The 17,661-nt window shown below is 37.8% G+C and overlaps 3 pseudogenes; 2 read left to right on the top strand and 1 right to left on the bottom strand.

Moving 5' to 3' along the window:
* Positions 1-716: 716 nt before the first annotated feature.
* Positions 717-1,256, bottom strand: LOC102844014 (annotated as a pseudogene).
* A 94-nt stretch (positions 1,257-1,350) lies between these two features.
* Positions 1,351-2,071, top strand: LOC102843609 (annotated as a pseudogene).
* A 30-nt stretch (positions 2,072-2,101) lies between these two features.
* Positions 2,102-17,661, top strand: part of LOC102843202 — a 97,485-nt pseudogene continuing 81,925 nt past the window's right edge.

Raw genomic sequence — 17,661 nt, 5'->3', positions numbered from 1 at the left:
AGAAAAGGTATTACTGCTAAAATATGTTCTAAGTATTTTTCAAAATTAAAAATTTGAGAAAAGTAGAAGTGATGATTTGAGATTCACTAAAGATTTTATACAGGTGCAAATAAAAAAAAATAACTTAGATTTCTCTAATCGTTGCTTTGAACTGTTTTTCCTATATTCCTGCAAAAATATAAAATAAGTAATGAGCAATGCAGATTATCTATCAGATAAGGTCTGTTGGCAGATACTCCAGAGCAGAAGTAGGAACAGATGTTTACCTCTAATCTTCCTCGCCAGCAGAGCAAGTTTTCTACAGGCAGGTTTACCAGCAGTTCTGTCCTTAGTGTACTCATGTATTAGGAAATGAATTAATATGCCCCAGGAGTGTGTGGTAAGAAAATGAAGCTGAAGAAAATTACATATTGCTTCATCAATATGAACATTTTCTAAATATTCATTTAATTTTTATTAAGTAAAGACATTATTAAGATATATATATATATATATATATATATATATATTAATACCATAGCATTTGCAATTTTAGCATTTTTATATGTACAATTCAGTGATAGTGATTACATGCACCACAATGTTCAACCATCATTGCTCTCCATTTCCAAATGTTACTATCACTTTCAACGGAATTCCAGTGCCCCCTAAGTGGTGACTCCCTCCCCTGTACCACTCTGATAATCACTAAGGAACGTTGGTATCTATATACCTGCCTAGTATAGATATTTATAGTGACCTTTTTGTACAATAGAGCTCTTTGTACAATAGATAAGGAAGGTTGAAGAAGCACTGATAGCTTTAAATTTTGTATTGTTGAGGACCGTGGATCGGATGGGCTTCTTAATGTGCTTGCTGACCCACCAGTCGTTTTCGGACTCGAAGTAGCAGACGGAGATGAGCCGTGCCCCGCTGCCCACAGCGAACTTGGTCTCCAGCGGGGACCACTTCACGAATGTGGCTGCCCGGTTGATGCGCAGGATCACCAGGGTGGGCTTCCAGACGCCATCCTTCTGGCTCCAGACGTCGGCATTGCAGTCTGCCCCACAGGTGACGATGAGGTCGCTCTTGGGTGCCCAATCAATGCCTGTGATGTGTCCGTTGTGTTCCTTGAGCTCATGAGCTTTCACCCACTGGCTCCCATTCTTCTTGTAGATGTGGACTTCATGATTATTGGGGCTCAGGGCAATCTGGGTGCGATCCCGATTCCAGGCATGGCAGGTGATTGGCTCGAGCAAAAACTGATGCAGGGACATTCTTCTTAGTGTTCTTGGAGGATAAAAAGCTGCGATCGGGGGCTGTCTGTCCGGGCGGGCGCGGAGCGGAGAATTCGCGGACTCTGGTCAGTCGACGCGAACAAGCTCCGGTGGGCGCGGGCGGAAGCTGTGGGTCCTCAGCTTGGACTGGCATCCCAACAATGTTCTGCTGGCGGCAGGCTCCTGTGACTTCAAGTGCAGGGTGTTTTCCGCCTACATTAAAGAAGTGGATGAAAAGCCAGCCAGTACACCATGGGGCAGCAAGATGCCTTTTGGCCAGCTGATGTCCGAGTTTGGTGGCAGTGGCACGGGCGGCTGGGTCCACGGTGTCAGCTTCTCCGCCAGCGGGAGCCGCCTGGCCTGGGTCAGCCACGACAGCACCGTGTCCGTAGCCGATGCCTCCAAAAGCGTGCAGTTCTCCACTCTGAAGACGGAGTTCCTGCCCCTCCTTGAGCGTGTCATTTGTGTCGGAGAACAGCGTCGTGGCTGCTGGTCATGACTGCTGCCCAATGCTCTTCAACTATGACGACCGTGGCTGCTTGACCTTGGTCTCCAAACTGGACATTCCGAAACAGAGCATCCAGCGCAACATGTCGGCCATGGAACGCTTCCGCAACATGGACAAGCGGGCCACCACCGAGGACCGCAACACGGCTTTGGAGATGCTGCACCAGAATAGCGTTACTCAGGTGTCCATTTACGAGGTGGACAAGCAAGACTGTCGTAAATTCTGCACCACTGGCATCGATGGAGCCATGACAATTGAGGATTTCAAGACCTTGGAGTCTTCCATCCAGGGCCTCCGAATAATGTGAAGCTGAGCAAACCTCGGAGACTGAGCCAGCATGACCAGCTGCAGCTGCCTGCCTCCCCGCCTGCAAGAAACACTGAAAACACGACCGTGCAGATGCTCCCGTGTGTGTGCGTGTGTGATGGGTGTGAGAATAGAATTGTGAAAGTGTTGATATTTTAAAAGCAGCAAAGATTTATCCCCCTGGCCTGTTTGATTCCATTTTTGACCAAAGCTTCTCTTTAAACAATTGATATTGGAAAATTGCCATACTGACCTAAAGGAAGGGGGCAGGTATGTAAATCGTCTGCTAGAAAATTGAATAAAATTGCTAAATGTGAAAAAAAAAATTTGTATTGTTGACAAATATTGGCTATCTTTTGGACCTGCAAAAGAACAAACAAATCTCTCTTAGAATAAGTGTATTAGGGTTCCTTAGAGGACACGATGGTGAAACTGTATCTCAGGTACTTTAGGCATGTGGTCAAAAGAGTGCCAATCCTTGAAAAAAGACATTATGTAGAGAAAAGCAGAGGATCATAAAGAAGACTCTCAACTGGATGGATTGACACGGTGACTTAAACAGTGGGTCTGAGAACAGCAAGAGATCATGACAATAGCAAAGGAATAAGGTAAGATTTAAATCTGTAGTTCCCTAGGATTTCTCTACGTTGTAATTGACTTGATGGCACCTAATGACAATACCAATATTCAATAGAACAAAATGTTGCCCTGTTAGTCAAATCACCATGTTTGATTAGACTGGTGCACCTATTGGGTTAATGCATCTCATCGAAGGTCGTTTTCAAGAAAACCTTCTTTACCAAGCATGACGTCCTTCTTCAGGGCTTGGCCCCTTCTGATAACATGTCAAAAGTACATGAGATTGAAGTTTTGTCCAGAAATGTTTTCTCATTCTTTGGCAATCCTTGGCATGATTAATATTAGTCTACTTCTTTAATTCAAAAGGTTTCTATTCTAATATTACATTTTTAGTAGGAAGTTTTGTCAGTAAATCTATGGAGATCTGTATGAAAATTTGCATTTATATAATAAGCAATGTGTTTTAACCTTTTTTTCTAAGTCATTAAACACCTGGGTTTTTTTTTTAATGTACATTGATTTTTTTAAATAAAATATTTTCCTTCAAATTTAACAGCAATATAAGCATTTAGAGTAATAAATACTAAACAACTTTTACTTTGGTTTTAAACTAAGTGATGAGATCTGAAAAATAATGAGCATGTATTTATAATTACACATTAAAATTAATAGTAGTAACATATATCAAATTGGAAAAGAGAAAAAATGTCAATTAGTTAATATTTCAATTTGATGTCTCCTTCACATATTTTAAAAAAGACCCTCATCATGTTATGTATAATACGTACGGCTGCTAATAGGAAGATAGTGATTCAAATATACCAGCATCTCCATGAGAGAAAGATGGCTAATCTCATCCCACAAATATTTTTAGCCTCAGATATTGATGAAAAGTCCCGGTGGGTCAGAACTGGCAGCAAAACAGTGGGTTTGTGTTTTGATCTATATATCAGACTCTGTGTTTTAGAATAACACAGAATGAAAGGGCAATATGCCCTGCTTACAAGGTAACAGTCTAATGAATCTCATTTATTAACATTTACTTTTTGCCTAATATCTTCTTACGACAGATAGCATTAAATTAAATGCTACCAAAGGATAGCAGTAAATTAAACTAAAGCATTGATCACATGGATTTATCATGTGCAGGGAGCTCTGGTGGCCTAATGGTAGGAAAGTGTACTGCAATCCTGAAGGCACAGGTTTCGAATCCACTAGCTGCTCTGCAGTAAAAGGATGGGCAATCTGTTCTTGAGCAGTTAACTGCCTCTGAAAACTCACTGGAGTATCAGCTATGGGTCAGTTCCAACTTGACGGCATACAAACCACAACATGCTCTAAGGGAGGGTAGTTTATATTCAACAACCTAGTCTGGAAAAACCCAATATTGGACCTGTACAATCAAAATTGAAATCTAGTGGGAAGTTGTTGTTACTGTTACTGCCCTCAAGTTGGAACCTACTCACAGCTGCCCCCCCCCAGCAGCTCTTCAGAGGCTGGCTGTAAATCACAGAGAGAAGGAGGAGATTGCCCATCTTTCTCTTGTGGAGCATCTGGTAGATTTGCAACACGTGCCTTTGGGTTGGTAATGCAACTCCTTACCACTAAAAATATACTCAATAAATAATTATAGATTGTTAATAGAAAGAAATTGCTTACCTGGAAATATTTCTTAACCAAGAAAGAGGGAACAATATAGGGAAAAAGGAATGAGGAGAAAAAAGTCTTAAGAAGATAAAAATTTTAAAAGTGAAAAATAACCAGAAAGGTAATGAAGATAAATTTTATATACTCAGACTGGGAATGATATTAAAGTTCTTACTAAAGAATTGGAAGACCAATCTTCTTCAGTCCATCATACCTCAAGTCCTACTTACCCAGTAGCATAAAAGGAAAAAAAAAGATTTTATTTCATTTTCATCATGAAAAACCTGGGGTAGCTGCTGCATTATACGATACTCATCAGTCACTGACACGGCCCTCAAGTAAATAATGATCTCTTGTTCAGCGTGATGCTGCCGCCAGTAATGAGCATATAATAGTGATATATTAGCATGTTAAATAATGGCATGCAAAGTTACAATATGTGTGTTGATGTCATGTTACTGCTAACCTGCTCCTTGCACTGAATTTGTCATTCTCAACTTAATTTGTTGTTCCAAATGGAAAATTTAATTTTGTCTGACTTCCTCCATTCACTTCCAGCTCTGGATAAAGACAAACCTCGCGAGCTCTCCCCTTCTTCCCTACCTTCCTTCACCACTGACTTTAATCATGCTGTCACTAAGGGAGCTGGACACGTAGCTGGCTATGGTACATGGAGAAAGGAAAAGTCTTCTCCTGGCGACCTCATGCTTGCTTTGAAGTCTGCTCATCTGGGAGAAATCCAGGTCTAGAGCCATATTTATATTTGTTATGCAGGCAAAGCAGCAAACGGACTTCGAAGTGCCGGGATGGAGGAACATATGGGAAGGCTGGCTATTCTGGGTCCCTGGTGAGGTGGTGAGGCATCCCTGATGGAATGAGCTTTTCAAAGTCACCAGGAACTACAACACGAGCAGTGTGGCACACGACACCATCTGGAATGAGGCCTTCAAAGTTCAAAAGAAAGGAAAACATCGTATCTTTTCAACCCACAACTAAAGTTGAGATGATCACGGAAAGTTCCATACTTAAGATTAACTATTGTGTGATCAAAACTGCCATCTGGAGGTTTTCACAGAAAGCAAGCCCTCTAGGGCTATTAGTCTATGACCACAGCACAGGTTGCCTAAAGCAGATGACTGAGATCTTTAGAGTCTTATTAGAAAACGGTTATTAAAATTCAGCTTGTTCCTTTATTTTTATCCTTGCAGCAATTATTTGAGCTGTGTTGGCACTGTCCTATTCATTTAACTAATGAGGACTATGAAGACAAATGAGGTAGACAATGTTTTACAGTTAGTTTTTAAGAGAGAGAGGAACTTAAGAGGCATTCTTTTTTATTCTGTTTTCTTTCATTTGAGCTCTCTGATCTTGGAGCCGAAATATGGGTGATTCACAGAGAAAGTACTTTTAAGATACTGAATGTTAGGAACAAGATGTTCCATAAAACTCTAAGAGTGTATAAAGACCTGCCCTTTCTGGACAAAGTCATCTGTATACTAAACAGTTACTAAAATTAATTAAACTCTTTCTGTTGGACTTGAGTCACACAGGATAGGCATTCTGTTTTCAATAAAGCAACTGTAATGGATCTCAAAAGCACATTTTTTCCTCCCTGGATATTTTAGACTAACTAGTTAATTTAGATTATAACTAATCATGTGTACAGAATGTGGTGATTCCCAAAATGTAAGCGATATTCCATTATGGTAAGTTAGGTAGTAAATAAAATCATTCTTAACAGCCTTCAGTCTTAAATAGTGTCAGTTATAGCAGCAATAAGTGGATTTCTTTTAAAATTTTTGTTTTAATCAAATTATATCAAGCACAAAGTCCCAATTTGATTATACTTCCCAGACTTTTAAATGTTCACACCTTTCTTTGAAATAAACATATCAGTCTTTAAACACAGCCTTCAGAGGCCAAATTCATGCAGCTAGATTTTTCAAACAATTTTAATTTCAGTTTTCATTTTACTCATATCGTTTTTGGAGTAATACTAATACCCCCTTAAAGGTTATAAAGTTTCTTTCCAAAATATATCCCTTTAAGTTAAAATAGAACTGGTTGGAATACCTATCAGATTGAATGACATTTGGGAAATCCAGGTGTCCTTACAATTTTTTCTAAGTTAAACTTCACATAACTTGTTCTAACAGTTATCATTTGAGAATGAAAAACAGAGAAGGAGCCATGATCTAAAGTAGCCATTATCACTAATTGTAGACAGTGTTGTTAAAGAGAAAGCCTGGAATATATAGGTAGGCCGAGTTCTTCTGAACATTGCTAATAAACAGAACATCAACAGGAGACAAGACCACGATGTAGACAAGACAGATCAAAACTGCTCAAAAAATTATAAATCACAAAAACAACCCAACGTTTCTACTGTGGCTGTTACAAGATTTAAACTTGCTCTAATTTTCTCACTCTCTGAGTGATTTATTAAGACACCCAGTCAAGGAATTATTCATACTTTTTGACAATGACCAATACGTTCCAAATCTCTCTCTCTTGAACTTGCTTGTCTCAAATTACCTAACACAAACTTAATCCTTTAATCTCTTTCTAAGTCACCTTTGTCAGAGGTTTCATGTTTCATGATGGTGCACACTCCTCTTCATTGCAACGAGCCCAAATTCAACTTGGATCCATTACAGCTGTGTTCTTAGAGTTGTTTGGCTAGACACATTTACATGTGACAGCAATTATACGCAATGATTCATGGAGCTCTGTGGATGAGCTCTAGTGGCCTGTTGTTGTTGTTGTAGTGTGCCATCACTAGTCGGAATTGACTCATAGCTGACCCACCAGTGGATTTTCAGAGGCAATAAGTCACATGGGATTTACTCCATGCCTTTGAGATTGCAGCACCGCTACTTAACACTAGGCCATCAGAGCTCCCTTCTGGTGGGAAGAAATTGCACTGTCAAAGGCATGCTGTTTGAATCTCAGGGGGCTCTGAGGGAGAAAGAGGAACAATCAACTCCCGTTGAGATGTACTCCCTCTGAAAACTTGCTGGAAGGTCAGCTATTAGTGGGTTCTGTCTCTACGGTACACAATAGTAGAGCTCTGGATGCCAGTGGTAAAGAGCCGCTTTGCCGACTTGAAGGCAATGTAGTGAGAATACACACACTGCTCCATAGGAGAAAGATGAGTAATCTGTGAGATTTATGAATGGAAATCCAAAGTCTCTGCAAATTTTCATTAAAATTAATAAAAAGGGATAAAAAAAACCCCCAAAACCCACTGGAGGGTCAGCTATAAGTTGGTTCTCACTCAGTGGTACATAAAAAACAAACCAAGTATTCTCTCTCTGAAAAAATAATCAATTTCAAACTGTAAATGAAAAAAAAAAACTATAATTATTTCAGATTTTATATTGCTGCTTTAGACTATTAGAAGAATGTTTGTCTGTTGCATTGACTATGCAAAGACATTTGTCTGTGTGGGTCACAACAAACTAGATCTTAGTTATGTAGGTATGTGGAGAAGTGAAGATTGCCAAGGACAATCTTGTTTTGAACAAAAAACATGCAGAGAATACACTAAAGGAGATAAAATTCTGGTCTTCCGTATTCCCATTCCAAAGAAGGGTGACCTGACAAAGTGCAGAAATTATTAAACAATATCATTAATATTGCATGCAAGCAAGAGTCTGCTGAAACTTATTCAGTAACAACTGGAACAGAACATCAACAGAGAACTATTTAAAATGCAGGATGGGTTTAGAAGAAGCCTTGGTACTAGGGATATTATAGCTAATGTTAGATTGATCTTGTTTGAATCCAGAGAGTACCAAAGGAATGTCTACCTGTGTTTCATTGACTATGAAAAGGCATTTGACTGTGTGAACTCTGAGAAGAATGGGGATCCCAGAACACTTAATAGTGGTTATGCAAAACCTGTACGTGGACCAGGATGCAGTCGTCAGAACAGAGCAAGGAAACACTGCATTGGTTTAATATTGAAAAGGGTGTATGTCAGGGATGTGTCCTAACTTCATACCTTTTCAATCTATATGCAGAACAGATTATCCAGGAAGCTGGGCTCTATAAGGAGAAATGTGGCATCAGAATTGGAGAAGGCTCATCAACAATACGCATTAAACAAATGACACAACCCTGCTTGCTGAAACTGAGGAGGACGTGAAGGGCTTGCTGCATAAGGTCAAGGACTGTAACCTTAAATATTAACTGAAGCTCAACATCAAGAAAACAAAGATTCTCACCACTGGTCAGTTGGAAGCATTGTGACAGATGGTGAAGAGATTGAGATTATTAACAGCTTTAGGTAGGCTCCACTATCAACATTCTTAGTACCAGCAGCCAGGAAATTAAAAGGTGAATTACATTGGAAAAATCTTCTATCAGGGACCTCTCCAAAGTACTGAAGAGCAATGATATCAGTCTGTAGACTAAAGTTTGCCTTATTTAGGCCATGGTCTTTGTAATTATTTGCAATGCATCAAAAAGCTGAACAATGACTAGGGATGATAGAAGTAGAATTGATGCCTTTGAGCTGTGATATTGGAGAAAAGTTTTGCATATACCATGGACTGCTAGGAGAACAAACAGGTTCATCCTAGAGAGGCTGAGACGAGGCTGCTCCTTTAAGGCAAGGATTCTGAAGCTTCATCTGACATACTTTGGACTTATTGCAAGGAGGGACAAGTCCTTGGAGAGGTTACATCATATTTGGGAGGGTGGAGGGACAGCACAGGAGAGGAAGACCCTCAATGAGATAGATTAATTCAATGACTAGGGTAATGGGGGTAGGTGTGTCATGGACAGACAATAAGATTGGCACAGGATAGACCAGGGTATAGGGCTGTTGTACATGGTGTCGCTATGAGTCACAAGCAACTTAATGGCACACAACAACCAAAATTCTGACTCCTTATCTCTGCTATTAAGTGGTATGATTGGTGTGCAGCAAAGTAAACTTGGGGTGTGGAAGACAGTAAAGCACACAGTGTAAAGCTCACAAAAAGACTCAACAAGTCCCAGCTCTTTTAACCACGGCATATGAGAACTATATGTCTTCGTGCTGACTCGCCTGTCTGTCTCAATGCCAGGAAACCTGAATGTGCATCCCAGAATGTGTTTGGATGCATTGCAAACAAATGTCAAAGCAGGCATTATACCCCCACTAATGTACATTTGCAGGTCAAGAGGGTGACGCTGGAAAAGATTAATCCTTTGCTGAGTATTATCCATCAGAATGCTTTTAAATGTTGTTGTATATTCAGCTAATAGATTATATATCATAAACACAGCTGTTGGAAGAAAGACTGCATTTCACAAGTCATGCAATTAAAATTTCTAATCTCTAGAAGTACCAAAATTTTTAAAAAGAGTGCAAAAATGATGAAGATGGAAATTCTTTTCTCGGAAAGGGCTATCTATCTTCTTAATATTTCTGAGTTCTTTTGAGTAGAAGGATACTCTTACTGAATTTTGGGTAAAAAGGAAACTTGGACACAACTGTCTTTTAATGAGCAGCATGTTGTAAAAGAGAATAGAATGGGAGAGAAGGGGGAAAACTATCTCAAACATGTGTTCTTCCATAAAATATATAGACTGTATGCTTGTTTTCGTATATGCACTTAATTAAATGAAAAACCCCAACAAAACCCAACACAAAAAAATCTGATTGTACCAATTGTACTGTGTTCTTCAAGAAATTTGTGTTGCAAATCTATACCTATGCCTATATTTCCATTAAAAATGGGGTTCACTTGTTATGTTAATGACATATGTTAATATATATGTGTTTGAAATTAATTCCTTTTTAAAAAATAAAAATAGAGCATGGAAACAAACTATCTTGAAAGGATGGGCAAGAGAATATACAACATGATCACGAAAAGACAAACACCTTCCTGTTTGAGTGGGAAAGAGAGAAATCCTCTCTTCGAGTAGTTGCTTTGAATTCACGCTGATAGCCTCCTAAACTTAGAAAATACTTTTTTGTTACTTAAATCCACCCACTTGTGGTATACCTGTTAGAATATCACTAGATAACAAAGATACATAACTATGTTATAGTTAAAATTCATGTTATATTATTCCATCTATCAGAAACAAGAAAATATTTTTGTACATCAGTGTACAAATGTCCATTTGTGTCTCAGTTCTATTTTCCTCAGAATATATTCCTAGCAGTGGAATAGCTGGGTCATAAGGAATTCCTATGTTCAGCTTTTTAAGTAAATGTCAAACTTGTTTCCAGAGTGGTTATACCATTTTCTAATGCCACCAACAGTGCGTGAGAGTTCCAGTGAGGAAGTGCTCCATATCACAGACAATAAGACAGGTATAGATAAAACCACAATGAGATATCATCTCACCCCAGTATCAGTGGCAAAGTTTAACAGGACAGCAAGTAGGTTTGGAAGCAGGAGTGGCATCCACTTCCTAAACAATATGCCTCTGGAAACTCTGTGAACTTTGATAAATGGCGATGGTTGTGGAAGGGCTTCAGGCCTTTCATTCACAGGGTCGTTATGAGTTGTGCTCAATTTGATGGCAATCAACAACAATTTTCAAATCTCTTTTCGCAAGTACAGAGTGTTGCAACAACACAAATCCACTTATTCATGGATATTTGTTTCATGTTGCTGTTGTGGTGAGCTCATCCAGATGTATCCACTTAAACATCCATTGACTTCACATGACAGTTCGTCACTCCAATAAATTGTGTTATCACATTAAAAAGTGCATTTTCAACAAGAGGGGGAGGTTGCAAGCTTTCTTAACCTATACTGTATTCAAAGTCAACTTTTTTTGTACATATATACATTGTTGATGTTTTCACTGTTGTCATGTACCATTGAGTCAAGCATGACTCATTGCAACTCCGTAAACAGAAAACCTGAAACCTATCCTGTCCTGCACCATCCTCATCATCTTTGACACACTTTGAGTCCATTGCCACAGTCACTGTGTTTATCCATCTTGTGGAAGGTATTCTTTTCTTCTGCTGACCCTTCATCTTTCCAAGTGTGATGTCCTCTTTTAAAAACTACCCATAGATCTCAGGTCATTATTACGGTCCTGTGTTAATCTATCTCCTTGAGGATATTCTTTTTTTTTTTTGCTGACTTTCCCAGTATGATGTATTTTTCCAAAGACTGACCCCTTCCTCTCAAGAAGCCCACAGTATATAAGATAAAGTTTCACCCTCTTTGTCTCTAAGGAGTACTCTGATTACATATAACAGATATTATGAATGTCATTTATAATGTATACATGTCTAATTATATTTTGCATAAATACAATGTATATAAAACTCTCTTCAATGTACAAGGTACTTTGTATTATCAGTCTTTCCTTTTCACTCTTTTTATATGTTAAAAAGGTGATAGCTATTAGTTTTTTACAGCTGCTGAAGGATGTATTATTTTTTAAAAAATGTCTTCTTTATTCTAAGGTTAAAGCTATGTTTGCTGATATGTTCTTCCAATAGTTTAAAAAAAAAAACAACAAAACCAAAAACATTAAATATAGATACAGCTGTAATTAAATTCACTGAGAGATGTAAGGTAGGTAGATATTCCACCTATACTTCCCAAGTGTTAGATAGTTATTTCAACAGCATTTATTGAACAGTCCATTCTTTGCTAATCTATTCAGTATACCACAAGGCTTGCTTCATTAACAAATCTGTCTTCCTAGAAGCACGACACTCTTTCAGTGATTATAATTGCAGTATGTCTTAATGTTTGGGAGAATAAATGTTTTTCTTAGCACTTGGATGGCACAAACAGTAGGTACACTTAGAGGCTAGTCAAATGTTGAAGGTTCAAATCTACCCAGAATAACTTATAAGAAAGGTCTGGTGATCTACTTGTAAAAAATCAGTCACTAAAAAGGCTATGGAGCAAGTTCTACTCTGATACATCGTGACTATTACCATGAGTAAGAACTGACTCACTGACAGTTTGTTTTTAGGTGCTTCTGTTGATTCCTCTGAAGAATTTACCTAATTCTTGTGTATTGTTTTCTAAATGGAAGCAGATTACCATGTCAATCTTCTGCAGAACCACTGATGAGGTGAATCATCAATATTAGTAGCTCAGGCACTTAATCACTGCATTACCCAGGCTGCTCTCTACACAGCATAAATGTATTACTGACTAAAACTTAGATTTTAAAGATCAGAGTTGATATTAACAATTCCTCAGGATGATATAAGGTCATTTAGTCAAAATTAAGTTTCTAAAAATAATACCCTTAGAACTATTTCAGAATATCTTTAAAATTATCAAAGTTATCAAATTAGAACCAACTCATAGTTGACCCTACACAGGATTTTCAGAGGCTATAAATTGCCAAGAAGAAATTGCTCATCTACACATCTTTTTCTGCAGAAAAGGTAGTGGATTTGGGGTTGTAAGCCCAACTCTTTACCAATTGGGCCATATATATACTTCTTGAAGGCATTGGGTTTTAGATTGAGTTGAGTCTGCCAACTCATATCTTTGAAGGATTCAAAGAAAAAGTTCCAGTTGTTTTGATTATTCAGTTTTTGCATTAAGAATAAGACTGAATATTCTTTCTATCTTTAAACAAGCTAAACAAAATCTATTACATTAAAAGACTTGTCTTGGACACACAATTTAGGTCTTACTATGTTACTAATCTTGGGAAAATTATGAATTCTTATGTAAAAACATTGACTAATATTAGGACACAAAAAAGAACTAGAATTAGTTTTCTGTTCTTGAAAACTCATAGTGCTTTTTATTCTCTTTCCTACTTTCAAAATACTATGCATATTCTCTGTCATTTACGTGAAATTTTCAGATAAAATAATAAATCTAGATTTCCCAAACTTAATACAGCATGGAAAAAGTGAGTGACTAGACTGAAATAATAATTTGCGTAAAACAAAGAATGCATAGGCACCTCAATGTATCCAGTTCTGTGTATATATAATGCAATTAATGGATGACACAAAGCAATATGCCTGTATATGACAAAATATGCATGTTGTTTGCTAAATGGCTTATGAAGTCAGAAGGGGAAAAAACACAAATCAATGAAGAATAATGACAAAATAGTTATGTAGAAATTAGAGACTTGGAAAATATTTGGACAGATGCAGAGAAAAAAGAGGCTTGAGAATGTTGTTGTTCATAGTCTCATCTGTAAATATAAGACCTATCAATTTTAATAGGCATTGACATGTGGTATCAAAGGAAGAAAGGACCCTTTTTTGCTTTATTGTGGTACTTCTGAGCCATTTTATAGTCTTTTTTAAATGGATCCTCCACTATAATTTCCTTTCCCCCTAATTTTCTACCATATTTAAAACTCTCATCAAAATTATTCTAATAGTTACAAAAACAAACCAATGACCTTTAATTCAAAAAAGTAAAGATTTTTGGTGAATATTATGAATTTTTAGGAAAGATGTAACATTTCATTATATATGTGTGTGTGCATGTGTGTGTATAATATATATGTGTGTGTGTGTGTATATATATATATATATATATATATTCCCACAATTTAAAAATAAAAGGAAAATCTAGTGCATTTGTTCCCACAATTTAAAAATGAAAGGAAAATCCAGTGCATTTGTTTTCATGCAATTGTAAGATTCTAATCTACCAAGACAAAAAAAGGTCTTGGTCCAATCAATCAGAAAAAAATCCCCAGTGTTTCTATGGTCATATGATATTTGGATTATAAACACCTTCCCAGTGAATCCATTCCTTTCTTTTGCTAGAGTAGCTAATAAAGAATTTGTTTATGGTGTACATTGTCTAGAATCTTAGTTGGCTCTTGTGTCCTTTACTTCTTACTCTTCCTTACTTCAGAAGTCTAAACAGTACCAAAACCTGTGCGTTAGTATGTTTCTTTAGGCCTCTGCTTCTACTCATAGGGCCATTCAAGTGTCCAAGACTGTTTCTACCTAGATGTGACCTTCTTCAGCTAACCATTCAGCTCTCTCCCCTTCCTGGCCCCCAAGTATTTTTAATGAGCCTGTCAGGTCTATAATACCTTTCGAGCAAACCAAAATACTGTTTAAAGTCTGAAGAGTTTATATACTAGTTCTTCTTCCCAATGCCGTAGTATTCATAGCATTTGATTGGTTTGATTCAATTTGTGGTTTGAGGTGGTGGTGGTTTCCTCATATCATGAAGATGAACTTTAGTGTTCTTCTATTTTGGAGTAGGGTTTGTTTTCTCTGGATTCTCTATAAATGGCATATATATATAGTAAAATTGCTATTAGGCTGTTTAACAGGTTTGTCACACAATTTTTTTCTAGTTTTTTAAATAGTTAGCAACTGTCAATAGTGATTGACATATATTAGCATTTGTGCATTACTACTTTTCTGATATTGAAGGAATTGGCAAAAGACAAGGCCCTGGGAAATGACAGAATACCAATGGACATATTTCAGAAAAAAAGAAAAAATGCTGCTCTGTATGTGCTCACCAGATTTTGCCAAGAAATCTGAACAACTACCTGACCAACTGAATTGAAGAGATCTGTATTTATTCGCTTTCCAAAAAAGGTAACAAACAGAGTGTGGAAATTATCAAACAATATCATTAATATCACAAAAGAGCAAAATCCTGTTGGATATTATCCAGAAATAACTGAAACAGTACATTGACAGAAAACTATCAGAAATGCAAGCCAGGTTTAGAAGAGGCCATGGCACTAGAGACATTATCACCAATGTCAGATCTATCTTGACTGAAAGGAAAGAGTACCAGAGGAATGTCTATATGTTTCATTGACTTTGCAAAGGCATCTGTGTGGGCCAGAGATTAGTGAGCCAGTCATTGCATTAAGTAGGAGAGAGAACCAGAGATCTGGCATGAAATGGCACTTACTCTGGGGCAGCTATGCCATGGAACCACAGCTAAGAGTTTCTTGTCCAAGTTTGTTAAAGAACTAAGGTCGAAATGGGGCATAATTGATAAGACTAATAGCCTAAAGCCATGAGGCTGAAAGCTTAGGTGCCTCTTAGCACATTTTAGAAGCTGTACTGACTAAGTGGTTGAATTCTGCTACTAATCTAAATAATCACCTTTTGACTTCCCTTAAATGGTTTTGTGTGGTCAGTGAGCTATTGCAATGGATTTTGGACCCTGTAAAACAGTTAGGTTGTATCCCTGGCATACACCTTTTCCTGATTTTGAACCATGAAGTGTTTCCTTGCTCTGTTCTGATGACTGCCTACTGGTCCAAGTATAGGTTTCACATGAGCAAGAGAAAGTGTTCTGGATTCTAATTCTTCTCAAGATTAGCCACAATTAGTTGTGATCCACAGAGTCAAAAGCCTTTGCATAGCCAATGAAACACAGACATTCCTTTGGTAATCTCTGCTTTTAGCAAAGGTCCAGCTAACATTAGCTATAATAACCCTAGTACCATTGGCTCGTCAAAACCCAGCCTACATATCTGGCAGTTCTCAGATGATGTGTTATTCCAGTCATCTTTGGATAAATTTCAGCAAGATCTTGCTTACATGTGATATTAATGATATTGTTTGATATTTTCCACTCTATCGGTTCACTTTTTTTTTAAATGGAGCAAATATGGATTTCTTCCAGTTAGTTGGCCAGGTGGTTGTCCTCCAAATTTTATGGCACAAGTTGGCGAGTACATCGAGAGAAGCACCTGTTTGTTGAAATAAGCCAATTGGTATGCCATCAATTCCTGGAACCTTGGTTTTTGCCAGTTCCTTCAGAGAAACTTGAACTTCCTCCTCCTTCATCACCACAGGCCCTTTACTCTTCCAAGCATGATGTCCTTCTCCAGGCACTAACTCCCCTGATAATATGCCTAAAGTTGTGAGATGGATTTTCACCATTCTTGTCTCCTAATTTCACTTTCTCCTGAATAGAACTGTTTGTTCTTTTGGCAGTTCATGCCATACCCAATGCCATCCATATTATCCATACGCTTCCAAGGAAGACCTTTTAAAACAGCTGTCGTTCAAACACATATGTTGTTATGTGTTGTCAAATTGCTTGTGACCCATAGCAACCCTATGTACATGAGCTCTAAACCTTGCCCTGTCCTGAGCCAGGCTCACTAATTCTAATGTACTAACCACCATTATTCCAGTTAATGTATCCATCCATCTTAACAGGGAGTCTTCATTTCCTGCACTGTCCCTCCATCTTTCTGAGCATGTTGTCCTTCTCCAAGAATCGGTCTCCCCTGGCCACATGCCCAAAGTATGTGAGGTAGAGCTTCAAAATCCAAGGCTCCAAAGAGAAACTTGGTTTCACCCTCTCCAAGAAAGACCTATTTGTTTTCTTGGCAGTCCATGTTCAAGACTTTTCTTCATCACCACAGTTCGAAGGTATTGATTCTACTTCCTTAATCATTATCTATCTTTCTGATGCATAGCAAGTATTTGCAAAGACCCTAGTCTAGATCAGATGCACCTTAGTCTCTAGACTGACATCATTGCTTTCAGTACTCTGGATATGTCCCTGACAGATTTATAAAAGGATTGAGAAGTTGTGGTACACTCATACAATGGAATACTATGCAACACGTAGGAACAATCATTATGTAATTACTACCTAACTTAGGAGGGTCTGCAAAGCATTATGCTGAGTGAACTGGCTCAGTCCCACAAGGACAAATACTGTATAAAACCATTATTGTAGAATGAGTATGATGCTCCAAGGTGAGGTGGAGGGTAGAAATCAAGGGGTGAGGATTGGGGGTTAGGGTGTTAATCATAGAGTTGCACAATTCCAAGGATGGGTGAGGTAAAGGAAATGGGAAGGATTTATTTTTAATGATTTTTTGCTCCCCTTTTTTAAATTTAAATTTATTATTAATTTCAGTAGGAATCTACTGATTTTTATATATTGATCTTATATCTTAGCCAGTCTATTAAATTGTTCTGTTAACTCTTTTTTGAAAATTTATTATTAATTTCAATGAAAATTTACGGAGACTTTGGATTTCCATTCATTTATCGTTGCACTTTTCTTCCCTCCCAAGCCTCCCCTGAGTACACTACCCTCTTGGAAAAATAAAAGTAAAATTCTTTCATTGTTTTACAAACCCTCCCTCAGGTCCTCTCCACTATGCAGCCTTCACTCTAGACTCCTGTCATGACAAAAATACCTAATCACATATCCCTTTTAAACAGTTTTCTCCCTCATCTGTTTCAATGCAGTATACATTATTTATCCCATCTTTATCAGTCTCCCCGCAACCCCAATGTCAGTCGCATTTTACAACAGTGGCACCATGCAGTATTTGTCCTTTTGTGACTGAGATATTTCACTCAGCATAATGTCCTCCAGAGTCACCCATTTTGAATAATACCACATGAGTTCCTTGTTTTTCAATGCAGCATAGTATTCCATT

This window comes from Elephantulus edwardii, unplaced genomic scaffold (assembly GCF_000299155.1).
Source record: "Elephantulus edwardii isolate Elephantulus edwardi_28Jun2011 unplaced genomic scaffold, EleEdw1.0 scaffold00026, whole genome shotgun sequence".
NCBI classification, from domain to species: Eukaryota; Metazoa; Chordata; class Mammalia; order Macroscelidea; family Macroscelididae; genus Elephantulus; species Elephantulus edwardii.
The sequence above is the reverse complement of the archived record's forward strand: the minus strand, read 5'-3'. Positions and strand labels throughout refer to the sequence as shown.